The sequence below is a fragment of the Jaculus jaculus genome, chromosome 12 (assembly GCF_020740685.1).
Source record: "Jaculus jaculus isolate mJacJac1 chromosome 12, mJacJac1.mat.Y.cur, whole genome shotgun sequence".
NCBI classification, from domain to species: domain Eukaryota; kingdom Metazoa; phylum Chordata; class Mammalia; order Rodentia; family Dipodidae; genus Jaculus; species Jaculus jaculus.
Window position 1 is genome coordinate 81,456,066 of NC_059113.1, and position 15,490 is coordinate 81,471,555.

Here is a 15,490-nt window from a genome sequence, read left to right on the forward strand (position 1 = left end):
TTGGGATGGAATGTTCTCTAGATGCCTGTTAGGTCTAAGTGATCTATGGTTTTGTAGAGCTCTCTTACTTCCCTGTTGAGATTCTGTTTGATAATGTGGCTATTACTGATAATAGTGTATTGAAGTCCCCAACTAGATGGTATTGGTGGTTATTTCTGCTTTTTTTGTCATGTGGGTTTTGCTTTATGAAATCTGGTTCCCATGTGGTTGGTGTATACAAACTTATGATTGTAATATCCTCTTGATGAATTATTCCCTTGATATGTAGGAAGTGGCCTTCTTTGTCTTTGTTGATTTTTTTTTTATTTGAAGACTATTTTATCCAATCTTAATGTAGCTACACCTGCTAGTTTCTTATTCTTGTTTGCTTAGAATATTGTTTTCTACCCTTTCACTTTGAGGATGTGTCTGTCTTTAGTAGTGAGATGGGCTTCTTGAAGACAACAGATTGAGGGGTCTAATTTTCTGATCAATCCTGTCAGCTTGTGTCTTTTGATGGCTGATTTAAGGCTACTAATGTTTAGGGTAATGTCTGTGTGGTTTGATTTGATCCCTGCCATATTGTGTTGGGATATGTGGTTTGGTGTTTTCATGGACTTTGAAGTTTTTTTTTTGCCTTCTCTGAATTTGGTTCTTATGATCTGCATCTTGTAGGCATTTGAGTTTGATTATTTGATTCTTCTGTGTGGAGAATTTCCTAAAATCCTCTGTGTACTTTTGTTTTTGTATTCATATAATTATAAAGCTGAGTTTTGTCATGGAAATTTTTTCTTTCACCATCGATTATGAGGGATACTTTTGCTGGGTATAGCAGTTTGCATTGGCAGCCATAAGTTCTTAGACTTTTCAGTAATTCACTCCAGGCTCTTTGGGCTTTCAGGATTTCCATTGAATAGTCTGAAGTAATTCTGATGGGGTTACCTTTAAAAGTTATGTGCTGTTTTTCTTTAGCTGCTTTTAGGATTTTCTCTTTGGTGTCGTGTCGATGTTTAGAGTCTTAATGACACCATGTCTTGGAGAGTTTCTCCTTTGGTCCAATCTGTTTGGAGTTCTGTTTGCTTCTTGTATCTTGATGGGCCTTTCTTGTGAGAGAACAGGGAAGTTTTCTTTGATTGTTTTGTTAAATAAGTTCTCCATGTCTTTGGTCTGAATTTCTTCTTATTCTGGTAATCCAGTGATCCTGATATTAGGACATTTAAGGGTATCCCACAATGCCCTCATGTTCTGTTCACAGAAAATTTTGAACTTATTGAATTTTTTGAACTCTCAAACTGTTTCTTCCATCTTGTTTTCCAGATTGGAGTTTCTATCCTCACCATGGCTGGCTCTATTCTTGAGAGCTTCTAGAGTGTTTTGGACTTGTTCAAATAGGTTTGCATTTTCTACTACTTTTCTATTTATAGTTTCCATTCCTCTGTCAAGCTCCCTTTTCACATCATTTTGTCATTTTCTTGATGCTTCTTGGAATTCATCATTGCATTTCTTCATGTCTTCATTTAGCATCTCCCACTGATTTTTGAGGTCCTCTTATTTTCAGTCTTCTTCATATCTCTTAACTGTCTCCGAAGTCCTTCCATTGTCTAATATATTAGGTCTAGTCTAGTGATGTCAGCATCTACACAATTATTAGTCCTTTGTTGCTTTTCTTCAAGTTCTACCAGTGGCTTCATCAGGGTTATATTGCTTATAGCTTAATTTTGGTGTTCTGATACTAATGTTTTGATTAGAGACATTCATTGTAGGACTGGGTGATCTAATTGGTTTTTCTTGCATTTGATTTTTCATGTTATTTCTTTTGTGCTGTGGTCTTGCCATCACAGTATATGGGCAGGGAGATTAGGACTGTGGTCTCGATGGGCTGGGGATGTGGTGCCTCTTGAGGGAGCAGGCCTGGACAAGATGGCAGGCAAGAAGATGGACTGAGTGTTCTTGGGCTAACATTTAGGTCAGTGGATCAGCCTGAACTCACACGTGAATGGGCAGCAGCTGGAGCCATAAGTGGACAAATGGGCAGAGAGGCTAACCTTGCACAAGCGAGGATTGGTGGTGCTCTTGTCGCAGGCAAGTGGACCAAAGATGCCTGAGCTCCAGTGGGTCAGCAGGAGCAGCCTGCCCAAGGTCACACATGGGTGGGGGTAGCAGAGAGATCGCCCCTGTGCAGTGAGGCAAGTGGTACTATGTTGGCCTGTCTCCCTTTTCCTACCGTAAGTGCAGGGTTATCCTGAAGCTGGGCCTATGGGGAGACTGGTGGGCTACTGCAAGTGTGGGAATCAGCTATTCCCTTTTTCTCTCCCTCTATGCCTTCCCACTGGCAATCTATTAGAGATTGTTCTCCCCTAAAAGACCCAGTGAACCCTCAATGCCTTGCCTTTCTTTCCCAGGAATGTGCAGTGCAGTTAGGCTGTCACCATCTTGCCCAGAAATGTGAGAGATATGTTTATATCTATCTTTATATATGTAGTTACCCCTTTGAAGTTATTGGGAACTGTTGAAGACAGTGAGGACTTGAAGTTGCACTGAATGCATTGGCATTTTGAGAGGGCCATGAGCCTAAGGGAAAAAGAGGGATGATTAAAAGTGATATGATTGAAGCCAGTTGTGGTGGCAAGTGCCCTAAATCCCAGCACTTGGGAGGCAGAGGTAGTAGGATCATCATGAGTTCAAGCCCTTCCTGAGACTATATAGTAAAGTCCAGGGCAGCCTTTACTAGATCTAGACCCTCCCTAGCACAAAAACAAAGCAAATAAGAAAAAGTGATATAATTGAATGTTGTGTTGACAATGAAGGGACTTGTGATGGTTAATCTAAATTGTCAACTTGATTAGATGAAGAAGCAACTGAAATTCATGACTGTGGGCCAGTTTGTGAAGGTGCTTGTGTTATGTCCAGTTTTCAGCACTGCCAGTGACCACAAAGGAGAACCAAACACATATGCAAGAGCAAGGAGCTTAATTTTGGGCTTAAGTTTGGTCTCTTGACTTCACCAATGCAGTGGATCTGTACAACAGCTCTGAGTATTGGGAGGGTAGGGTTTTTATAGGGATTTGAACTGAGAAGGGTATGGGTACATGATTGGTTGGTTTAACCAGTGTTCTCTTCTGATTGGCTTATGATTTTGGAAGACAAAGTTGGTGGGCTGGGGCTAGGGGAATTGAACTTATCTATGAATATGGGAATGTATGGTGTAATCAGTTTCCAGTTAGTGTTAAACCCACCCTTACTGGAAAATAAAAAAACTTAGACCTTGCTGGGAAACAGAAACATAGGCCTACTGAGGACTCTGAAGCCTGTCATGGCGTCCATGTGGTTCCTGAGTCCTTCACTTGCAGGAAAGATCCACTGTGGCGGGGACACCTTCCCCTAGAATGGACAGCCCTTCTAGAGGCAGCCCAGTTCTAAAGCAGTCCAAGGAAACACGGTACTGTTTTCCCTTCCATCTGTGGCTCCCTACTGGTGACGGCATCTATCCTGGGGCTCCTGCCATTTGCTGACAACCCTGTATTCTGGCCTTCAAATCTGGTCCAAAGACCAGAAGTTGTCCAGCAATCCTCCAAGCTTTAAGAACTTCATTGAGGCATCTAAGGTATCTAGCCTTGTGGATTGAGCAGCTACTGGGTTCTAAGCCTATCATGGAATGACCACTGTGGGACTACCAGCCCATATTAGGTAAGCCAATCTAATAAATCACTTTTCTACTAAATATTCACTCTATGTGGTCTGTGCCACTAGATATTCCTGACTAACATACTATTATTACCAGTGCACAATATACTGAAAATGAAACTAGCTAGTTATTAAATATGTAAAGTAAACTTCATTTGAAATAGAATATTACATGGATGTTCTTATTTGTTGTTAGAGTCAGTAAGGATTTTGTAGCATTTTATGAGAGAAAGCAGAGAGTGAGAGGAAATGAGCGACCCAGGGCCCCTAGCCACTATAAACAAACACCAGACACATGTGTCCTCTTGTGCATCTGGCTTTACGTGAATACTGGGGAATAAAACCTGGGCCCTTGGGCTTTACAGGAAAGCACTTTAATAGATAAGCCATAACTACAGCCCCTTAGTAAGGTGTTTCTACAATTATTTTTCTGAATTTTCAAGCAAAGAGAGAGAGAGAATAGGGTTGGGAGGATAGAGGGAAGAAGGGAAGTGGCTGCTTTGAGGTTTGGGAGTGAACAAGACCACAGAGACCTCTCTGAGGCAAAGATGAAAGCTTTTATTTGGGAAAACCAGAAGATGCCAGGACTGACTATCAAGAGTGGATCACAGTCCACCTGCGATTCCCTAGATACTGCACTTTATAGGGCTCTTCATTTGGGGGAAGGAGAGGAAGGGAAAAGTTACAGAAATGGGGGGTATTCTTTAGGGGAGATCTAAGATAGGCAGGGTGTGTTAGGAGGGGGCCAGAGGAGTAGCTCTGATTCAGGCTAAGGCAAGTGGGAGGAGGCGGGGCCAGGACAGGTCAAGTTCAGAAGTCAGTTTAGACAGGTGAGTTTTGAGAATGGCATTTGCCCTTTCTACTTTGCTTGAGGACTGAGGCCTATGTGGAATATGGAATTTCCTGTTTATCCCCAGGGTTCTGGATACTTCCTGGGTTACCTTGGAAATGAAGGTTTGTCCATTGTCTGATTGAATGGTAAGGGGAAATCCAAAGCAGGGCAGAATAGATTCAAGAATATGAGAGGTGACTATGTTTGCAGTTTCTCCTGTCATAGGAAAATCTTCAACCCACCCTGAGAAAGTATCCACCATAGTGAGAAGATATGAGGCATGTGAGTAAACCTTATCTGCCAGTCCACCCTGGGAAGTGAGCCCCTATGTTGGTGGGGTTTGAAAGAAGGAGGTGGACAGACTCCCTCATGTGGAAAGGCCTTGGCACAGAGTGAGCAAGCCTGTGTCACAGAGCACATTACAGAGGAGAGGCAAGGGTGGAAAAGGAGTGGCATCAGGAACATTTGTAGAGGGTGGGGTCCCACATGAAATAGATTATGTACGTGGGTCAGGATGCTAGCAGCTTGGAGATCAGGCAAGCAGTAGAGGTCCTCCAGGAGTAGCCAGCCTTGTGATCCCAGGATAGGGCCAAGTTTTGTTAGAGTTTTGTACTGTCCTAGGGTGTAAGAAGGAGTGAAGGAGGTGGGGGCAAGAAACAAAGCTTAAGCTGAATATCTGCTGTGGAGGCTGGATTCCCTGGAAACTCTAACTGCAAAAGAGTTTCCTTGGCCACAGGTGAATTTAGAACCTGGTTTCCCCTACAGTGAATGACTGTCAGCTTTAGGAAGATAGGAGGCATGTAACAATTTAAGGATAAGGGGCGCATTAGTAATGGAGGTTCCTTTAGCTGAGAGGAAGCCTCTCTGCTTCCAGATAGCAGCATGGTTCTGCAGAGTATGGAGAGCATATTTAGAGTCAGTATAGATGTTAACTGTCTTGCCTTGTGCCAAGGATAGGGCTCTAGTGAGAGCTACTAGCTCAGCCTTTTGGGATGTATTCCCCTTAGGCAATGGGCCAGTCTCTACTATCTGGTCATCTGAGACAATAACATACCCTACTATCTGAGAGCCCTGTGTGTTAGTATAAGAGCTGCTGTCTATATACCAGGTGTGATCAGGATTGGGGACAGGAGAAAGAGAGACTCTAGGATTATGATAGGTGAGTTCTTCTAGGGTTTCTAAGCAGGAATGTGTGAGTGGTTTGGGAAGAGGCAGGAGGGTAGTGGGGTTAAGTAGAAGGCAAGAGTCAAGTGTGATGTCAGGGTTATCAAGGAAAGTGAAATGAAAGAGTTGAATTTTAGATGGGGCAGAGTAGACAGACAAGAGTTGGAGAGAAGATCTTTAAGTCTGTGGGGTGGAGAGGACAGTGAGTTGCTGTTGAAAAGTGAATTTTTGTGCCTCTTGGGCTAGAAGAGCAGTTGCTGCCAGAGCACATGGGCATGATTGCCAGCCCCAGACTGAAGTTTCTAGTTGTTTAGAAAGATAGACTACAGGGACAAAGAAGGGGCCGTTCGTTTGATTTAGAACTTCCACTGCCATAACCCAATTGTGGTAGATGTAAAAGCAGGTACCAGGCAGAGATACTACAAAGCCTACAGAAGGTCAAATGGCAGCTTGGTGGTCTGGTCAGGGGAAAAGGAGGTTTTGCTGTCTAAGAGGGCAACTGGAAGCCTCATCTGAGTAATGGCACCAGATATAAAGTTAGGGAATGACCAAGACCACAGAGAACACTCCGAGGAAAAGAGGAAAGCTTTTATTTGGGAAAAGCTCAAGCTGCCAGGACTAATTCTCAAGAGTGGAGCACAGTCCACCTGAGATTTCATAAATAGCACACTTTATAGGTCTCTTCAGATGGGTAAAGGTGAGGAAGGGAAAAGTTTAACAAAAAAGTATTATTTAGGGGAGATCTAAGATAGGCCGAGTATGACACCAAAATAGCAATCAGGTGACTTACAGAAAAGCATGACCTGGGGAGGAGAATGGTTAGGAAAGGAAGGGATAATGGTTGGGTGATTTCTTTAAGAATGTGGGTGACCCATTTCCTGCTATCTGTCACTATCCTACTGTCTTTGGCGACTCTGTTTTGGGGAGCCCGTCCTGACCTAACAGCTGCCAGGGCCTTTAGCCACAGAAAATAACTCCAGATGTATGTGTCACTTTGTGCATCTGGCTTTACATGGAAACTGAGGACTTGAATTCTGACCTTCAGGATTTTCAAGTAAGCATCTTTAACCACTGGATCATCTGCCCAGCCCAGGTTTCTTGTTGGTTTGTTTGTTTGTTTGTTTTTTCTTTTTTTAAAAAATATTTTTATTTATTTATTTGAGAGCGACAGACAGAGAAAGAGACAGATAGAGATAAGGAGAGAGAATGGGCACGCCAGGGCCTCCAGCCACTGCAAATGAATTCCAGATGTGTGCGCCCCCTTATGCATCTGGCTAACATGGGTCCTGGGGAGTTGAGCCTTGAACCGGGGTTATTAGGCTTCACAGGCAAGCACTTAACCACTAAGCCATCTCTCCAGCCCCTGTTTGTTTTTTCTTAATAATACTGAGCAAATTTGTATATAGATGCACTTTCATATTAAACAGTCTGAACCCATAGCTGTAACAGGGAAGCAAATCAGAATCCTATGGAGACCAAGATTAGACTCCAATGAGAAGCTCCCTCTTGTCTTTAGCCAAAAGTGAGGCTATACCTATCAAAATCTCTCTAAATTAACAACTCCTATCTCCTTTAACTGATCCTCATCTCACACTCTGTTGGGGACTCTGTTTTCTTTTTCAAAAAGCAGCAAGTACTGAGGACAACTAAATCTATCAACAGGACACAGATGGCTGACTCCATGACAGCAAATGTACCACCACTAGCCCATCAGCCAGAGCCCAGGTGAAACCACTGAGGAATCAGCGAGATGAACAAGAGTTCTGCTTCCATGGTAAGCCTGACAACCTGCACCAGGATAATGGAGACACTTACTGAGGATATTCAAAATGTACCAAAGCAGAAATTCAGAAGGTGCTGAGAGCATAATACTAAAGTAGACTTAAAGCACACTTACCAAGGGTCAGGGAAATTTGTGGAAGAGGAGGTAGAAGGAATGATAGAGACACAGGCTGGGTACAAACATCCAGAGACATTGCCCCCCACACACACAATACTGACTACTTCTCTCACAACTCATAACTCACACCTCCACAGTAAATACCAGCAATCCACTAAGGAGGGCCTTCAGTGGGTGGGGCAGGGGGAGGGAATTGATGGTACCAACATATGATTTTCCATACAAATTTTCTACTGAACAAAAAAAGTGATAATAGTAATTAAATAAAAAGACATTCTTTATGTAGTTCAAAGTATGTAGTATATGCCAGGACAATATTAAATAGTTTTTCTATGTATTACATATCACTGTTGACATAGAGAGTAATAATTAAATAATAGCAGTAATCATGATCAATCAATGGAAAACACAATGTTCATTTTCACCCTTTGAATGAAATATGATAAACTTATTTGTAATGGGAAAATGCTTGATTTCTGTGGGGGGTGCTTGATACAACTTTATTAAAGGTCAGTAAACTTTTGTTCATTTTTATGACAGTCTTGCTATCTGTTCCAAGCTATCTTCAAGGTCAGTATGGAAGCCTGCTGTTGACTTCACAGTTGTGGTATGTCCCCAGTGCTAGGTTATAGGACTGGACCATTCTAGCATGGATACTGGTCTGTAAGTGTGTTTTTTACTTCTTATATAGAGTACTGTCTCAAATTGTAATTTTATCTTTTAATAATTTATATGGAAACATCTAAATAATTTGCAAATTGTTAAGTGTTCATAATTTCAAAATGCTATATTGTTGATAAAATCATTGATCTATATACTCAGAACTCTTTGTCAAGACTCTGAAGTGGCATAATTCAGTATGTAGAAATATCCAATACAAACTTAGAGAAGTAATTTCTCTTTTAAAAAAATCTGGCCAGTTAAGATGGCAATATAGGAACCATGCCAAAGCAGCCCAGGGGAGAAAAAAAAAATAGCAAAATACACTCTTTTACTAAAAAGTGAGGTGTATAAGAAATTATCAACTGCAGCAGAGAAGTAGGAGAGATTCAGAGCATCTAGAGCCCACAGAAGCAGGCAGAAGCAGCTCCAGTAGCAGTGGAACCAGGTCCCTGTGGCCACAGACACGAAGCTCTGCTGGAGTGGCAGGAAGAGTCACTGACGGTGAGGGGTTCTCCACTTACACCAGCATGCTCGCAAACTCAAGAAACATGAAGGGAGGAGGACAGAGACCAACGGAGTGGTTAGTGAGAAAGAGGATCGGATCCTGAGGACCAGTGGGAGAAATACAGCCACCATCTACAGCCTCCCCTCCCCCACCTCCAGCCCAAGCACCAGAGTCCTAGGGAAGGGAGCTCACTTACACAGCACCTGGCATAGGCGATCAAAACAGTGACCCAAGGACACAACCAGCCTACCTGAACCAACAGCCCAGCAAAGAGGGACCCAAGCAGGAGCTTAGCATTATTGAGACCAAAACCATCCTAAAAGGGATAACACCAACTTCTCTTTTCAGATGGTGGTGACCTTGGGATGACTCAGAAGGCACCATGGTGCTGAGAAGTGACAGAGGAGTACTCAGCACTGAAATATCTCAATCATACCTTCCAAGACTCAGGATCTATTGTGGAAGAGGTGGTGGAAAGAATGTAAGAGCCAAAGGAAGGGTAGGACTCCTTACAACATGCTCCTCCAGACCCCAAATGGCCTGGATATCCATGACCTCACAGTGCTTGACACTACCTACACAAGACCATCACAATAGTAGGAAAAGATCATGACATCAAAATAAAAAAGAGACTGATTGATGGGGGTGGAGATATGATGGAGAGTGGAGTTGCCAAGGGGAAAGTGGGGGGAGGGAGCAAATTACCATGGGATCTTGTTTACAATTATAGAAATTGCCAATAAAAAAAGAAAGCTTTGGAAAGTGAAAAAAAAATCTGAATTTATTTTTGTTAGGTTAAAAAGAAAAGTTTAAGGACTACCTTACCACTTAATTAATTATTTTTTAAAATACATATTTTATTTATGTATTTGAGAGGGAAAGAAGCAGGGAGAAAGAGAGAGTGGTAGAGAGAGAAAGAGACAGAGAGAGAATATGGGTGTGCCAGGGCCTCCAGCCACCATAGACAAACTCCAGATGCATGTACCACCTTGAGCATCTGGCTTACATGGATCCTGGAGAGTTGAACTGGGATCCTTTGGCTTCGTATTGCCAAAAAATGCCTTAACCACCAAGCCACCTCTCCAGTGCTATTTATTAATCTATTTATTTAATTCTTTTTTGTTTGTTTGTTTGTTTTTCAAGGTAGGGTCTCATTGTAACCCAGGCTGACCTGGAAGGAATTCACTCTGTACTCTCAGGGTGGCCTTGAACTCGCAGTGATCCTACTTCTGCCTCCGGGGTGTGTGCCACTATGCCCAACCCTATTTATTAAATTTAATTTGAGATCACAAATGGAGTAGATACAGAGCAAAGATATTTTAGTCTTCATAATCCTGTACAGATACTTCAGTTGCTGATTTCTGCAGCACTCATTTTCAGAAAATGCAGTACTTGACAATAGTAAAGATATGTATTGAGGTCATTAAAAAGCAATTACAATGATACTGCCTAATAAGATGCATGAATCCAGATACACCTCTCATCATTGTCCAGATGAGTGTGTTTTTCCCTGTGTGACTGCTTCTTATACCATGGGTTGTATCTCATAGAGGAAGGTACATATTATCCCCAAGGCTGACTAGTTAAGAATGTACCTCAACATTGTCTCCTTGTTTACAAATCACTACATTTATTTTGTGCAAAGGAATTAAAGGGAAAGACCAGTTGTGGATGGAAAGAGTATTTTTACTATCGCTTGTTTTCAATCAGATCAGTTTTAGGAAAGAGATCACAAGGAAGTAGGAATTCTCGAATGTCATGTTATGGGGTTTATACATGTTTTCATAGACTATGAAGCAAACTTGCTGTCTCTCCAGTCTTTTAGGAGACTTTGGAAACATACTGACCTTTGTTAAAGAGCCATAGCAAAGAATCTCACCCAAGCTGTCTTGTCTATCTTTCCACACTAAAAGGAAAAAAAAAGAAAAAAAAGAATTCTCCAAAGTTTAGGTGTTTTGAAAATTTGCAACAGTTGACAAAACATATCAACATTTTAATGATGGGGCTATGCTAATTCAAAGTCACTGGATTAAGAAGCAGAAGCTAGGGAAATGAGCAGATGAAAGACCTTCGTTCAAAAGCATGAAGGCCTGGGACTGAGTTCTATTCTTAGAACCCACACCAAAACCCACTGCATTGTGCACTAATTTTAATTACTTAATTCAACATTAAAAAATAAAGGGTGGAAAGGTGGCTAGGTTGGTAAAGTGCTTCCTGTGAAACATGAGAACCCACATTCAGCCTGTAGAACCCATGTAAAAAATGCACTCTGATGGGTGCTTATAATCCTAGCACTGGATTAGCAGAGCAGAGCAGGCAGCACTGAACACAGTATGAATTTAAATGTAATTGTTCTATGACCTTTGAGAAAAAATGGGACATTACATTCCATGTCTCTGAAATACCCCTTCCCTTCCAAAGGCTTTAAACAAGTAAAAGGAAACAAACAAATAAAACAGAAAACAAAAAAAAAAAAAAAAAAAAAAACAAACAAACAAAAAAAAACAAGCAAGCAAGAAAACAAACAAACAAAAAAAGCACATAAGACTAGGCAAAGACCAAAATGCTTTGTTAATTGCTATCAGAAAGAGCATTATTACCCACCCAAGACAACACACACACACACACACACACACACACACACACACACGCCACATGCCCTGGGACTTCAGCACCCCAGGCTTATCCACAGATGTCTGCACTTTCCTGCAGTGTCCTTGTAATGCTATCTTGACATTTCTCTTTTTCTCTCCATAGAGCCATGCTGACCATCACAGGAGGAAAGATGAGTGCCACTTTACACTTTATTTACCATTTACACTTTTCTTTACCAGAATGAGCTATTTTCCTTAGAAGAGCCTATTTTCTATCATCACAGCAACTCTTTGAACAAGGAAGAAAACTCTGAAGGCCAGGAAGGGACAGTATAATCTTTAGGGCCAGAGAAGGAAAGAAAATAAGCATGTTTCCCTATTGCAATACTACTGACATAAATTTATTACAATTGCTGTGTCTATCAATTAGTGACTACTAATTACTTTCTTTCTAGGGTGATAGAGAACAAACTCCACTAGATACAAAGTTTCCGAAACTTGTTAATTGACCTTCGCTTATGTTAACATCCCTTACCTTCTCAATGCAGAACACACCTCAATAGTTAGCTGAAACAAATTTGGAAATTTCATATACAAAGCATAGGTTGAATAAACTTAATGACAAGAGTGTCTACAGTTAATCATAAATTATACCCATATAATTGTTTGGGTTTGTGATCAAATTAGCTACAATATAATACAGGCCTTGCCAGTATAGTTGTCCTTGGAATTCATTCACATTGAAGACAGAAATGTACTCACATACAGACAGTTACTTCTCTGAATCTCATTTTGGTGGAAGACAAATATTAGGTTATAAACTAAAATTCCAAGAAAACAACTCTATCTGCTACACCTACGTCCAGCAAGGCTGAATGGACTGATCAAGCTCCTCTGATCACAGAGAAATGGAATGTTGCAAGTCAGAGCCAAATTACCTTGGGCTACCTTTAGCCCCTTATTGCCCACCTCTGTTTCTGAACTAAAACATCCTTGTGACTATCAGTTGATCCGGGTGTAATCCTTTTTGAAATGCAAGAATACAGTATAGCTTCCACCAACCCAAGGGCTAAGGATGTCACCACATGGCATCTGAGACTGATGGTGGAAATTTCTCCACTTACCTATAAGTAGCCTACCTGATGGTCAGCCAATGTATTTGACAAATGCATTGATTTATGACTTTCTTTTGTTCTGTAACTATACAATCTTCATATTCATAAAATTGTTAATAGATTGGCACATGAAATTTGGGTAATCTAAGTTTGTGTACCTGGGCCATGGCCACTCATATTTGGCTCTAGGATTAACTTTTATCCCTTTTGAAGTGAGAGCTGTGTATTTTGCATCAACAATTATGATGCTCAACCTGGGGCACCAAGTATAAGCCACTTTCACTTAGGATGTAGCCAGCCAGAGCCAGGCACCAGCTGGGCCCTTTGTGCCCAACCATCCGCTGTTTCCCTAAGCAAGCGCAGGTTGGTGAGTCCATGCTGGGGCTTGGACCTCCCTTGACTTCACTTATGCTGACTTGCTTTTAGGATCCTTTCTTTGTTATTGGGTGTATTTTTTAAAATTTACTCTCAAAATGTTGGTTATTTGCTCTCAATTTTTATTCTAATGTATCCATTTTGTTTGTTTGCTTTGAAAAACGTTTTGGTTTTGACCATTGAGTTTGTTGTTTGAGAGCATTTTGATTTCTGACTATTCTGTTCTGTTTGTCTCTGCTAGCATTAAGCATTTTTCCCCTCTTTGACCACTCCTCCCAAGAAAGGGGAAATGTTTGTAAAAAACAAATAAACAAACTGCCATTTGGTACTCCAATTGGCATGAATATTTTGTTAACTTAACTTGAAAGTATTTGAAAAATAAAATATGGAGAAACCTAACTAAAAATAAATTGGGTTTATATTTCCTACAATGGGGAACATTTAATCCTAAATTGGGGTTCAATTTTATTTTAACTTCTTGTTTGAAATGCTAAAGCGTAGGCAATATTTCTTGTTACAAAAAGAAAATCATAATGGGAATCCTGCTTTAATTAAAAGTTTAAAACATCTAACAATGATTAAACTGGCAATTTATAAGTTCGTCAATAAGAGTTTTCTACATCTTATAAATTAAAAGGAGATACCCAAAATGAATAAAATTAAGAAGGTTTGAGAGATTATACAGAACTAAAGATAAACTGTGCACAATCTAACTTCTTATTTCCTCTCCTTTCTCTGACCTTGTCTCCTGCTCTCTCCAAGCAGAAAAGTATTCCCTATCAAAGGAAAGACTGTTATTTGTAATATAAAACCTAGGGAATTCCATACCAGGTTGAAATCCTCATTTGTAAAGAAACTCTGTTCCTAAAAGACTCCACACCCATGTTTTTAGGGATGTTTTCACTCTCCCTCTGAGCATCCCTTCCTTTCCCTAATGTACTGAATTTCATTAAAAAAAAAAAAAAATCAACCGTTTCATACTGGCTTTTCTGGAATTCCATAAATCCTAAATACAACCTGAGTTGAGGTCTTTAAAAGTCTAGGGAACCTCCTCAGGCTGTTGAAGATTACAATGTAGAGCTATGCCTCAATCCCCTTGCTGCTGACATTTGGGGGCTCACAAAAGATCCATCTAAAACGTTATGGGTAAGTCTTAATAACTACTGATTCTCCTCAACTGTATTATTCATTGCATGATAGCTTAGTTTATTTATTTAATTTATTATTTTTTTCTGGCCAAAAACCCATATAGTGTTTAATGAGTGCCACTGGCACTAACGATAAGAATCTCCTAGAAAACTAAACTCCCTTCCTAGATCAGATGGAACAGTGCATGGTTTTTCCAGGGGATATCACATAAGGGCTGATCCCCCAGATGTCCTAAGCCACTCTCTTTTCTTCAAGAGAGTACCTGCAACACAGTGAGGGTAAAAAAAAAAAAAAAAAAAAAAAAAACCCTAAAAGCAGCACATTCTTAACACAAGAAATGCCACTACTAAACTTCCCATGCATGTCTCATTGCTCCCATATTATCTGCTCATTGAAAGGGATAGTATTAGACAAAGAAACTCACTAAGTGCTGTCTTACCAGTCTTTCACTTAAAGGAACTTATAGCTACCCTTTCTCCTTATATGCCTGAGTCTGAACTGTCATCATATCAATATCCTAACCAGATGATAATTTGAAGAAGTTTCCCTAACTTTCAAGACAAAATTAGATTCAACAATAAGCCATTTCCACCTGTAACAAAAGAAAAAAAATCTTAGCCCCTTTTACTTTTAGCTCTCAAAAACAAATGGGAGTAATTATCTGCTGTAGATCTATGCAGCAAGCTTCACCTTTGATCTGTGTTACTGAACCTTACATCTCAAACAGAGAGAATAAAAACTTTTACTTAATTTTACTTTTTTGGGTGCACCTGGAATTTATGTGTTTGTGTCATGTTTGTCCATAATAGTTTATGTTTGTTTTGTTCAAAAGGTGACAACATAAAGTTCCAGACATATAAAACTTGGGGCCACTTCAATTTTTCAGCATTTTTATTTTTAACATGTTTTTGGTATACTAAGCCATGGTGGGTAACCAACTGCTATTGGATTGGCTAACAGATCCACTCAGTGTAAAGAAACCCATAGCTGGAACTGGGAAAAAAGTCAGAATCATGTTCAAATAATGAGTTTGCTTTTCAATATCAAGCTCCCACCAGTCTTGGGCAGCAAGAAGGCCTACATCTATTAAATTCTCTCTAAACTGACAATGGCTATCCCATTTAACTGTTGCTGACTTCACTTCCCATTGGAGAATCTGATTCTCTTTTTCAGGACACAGACAGAACCTGAGGAGATAATCAGCCCTTAGCACTTCACCAGGGCCCCAGCTGAAACCATAGAGAAATTGGGGAAAGGAGCAAGAGTGCTGTTTCTTGATGAACCTGATGTCAGCACAAGGGTGAAGGAGTTAGACACAGAGGATGCTCAACTCCTACCAAATCAGAGATCCAGAGACACAGAGGCTCCCAAGACCTCATTACTGAAGTAGACCTAAAATGAGCCCAACATGACTCAGGGAAATTCATGGAAGAGGGGCCAGAAAGATTGTTAGAGCCACAAGTTGGGACGTTACGCTCAGAAACATTGCCTCTTCCCCACAACTGATGGCTTCTCCCACGATGCACAACC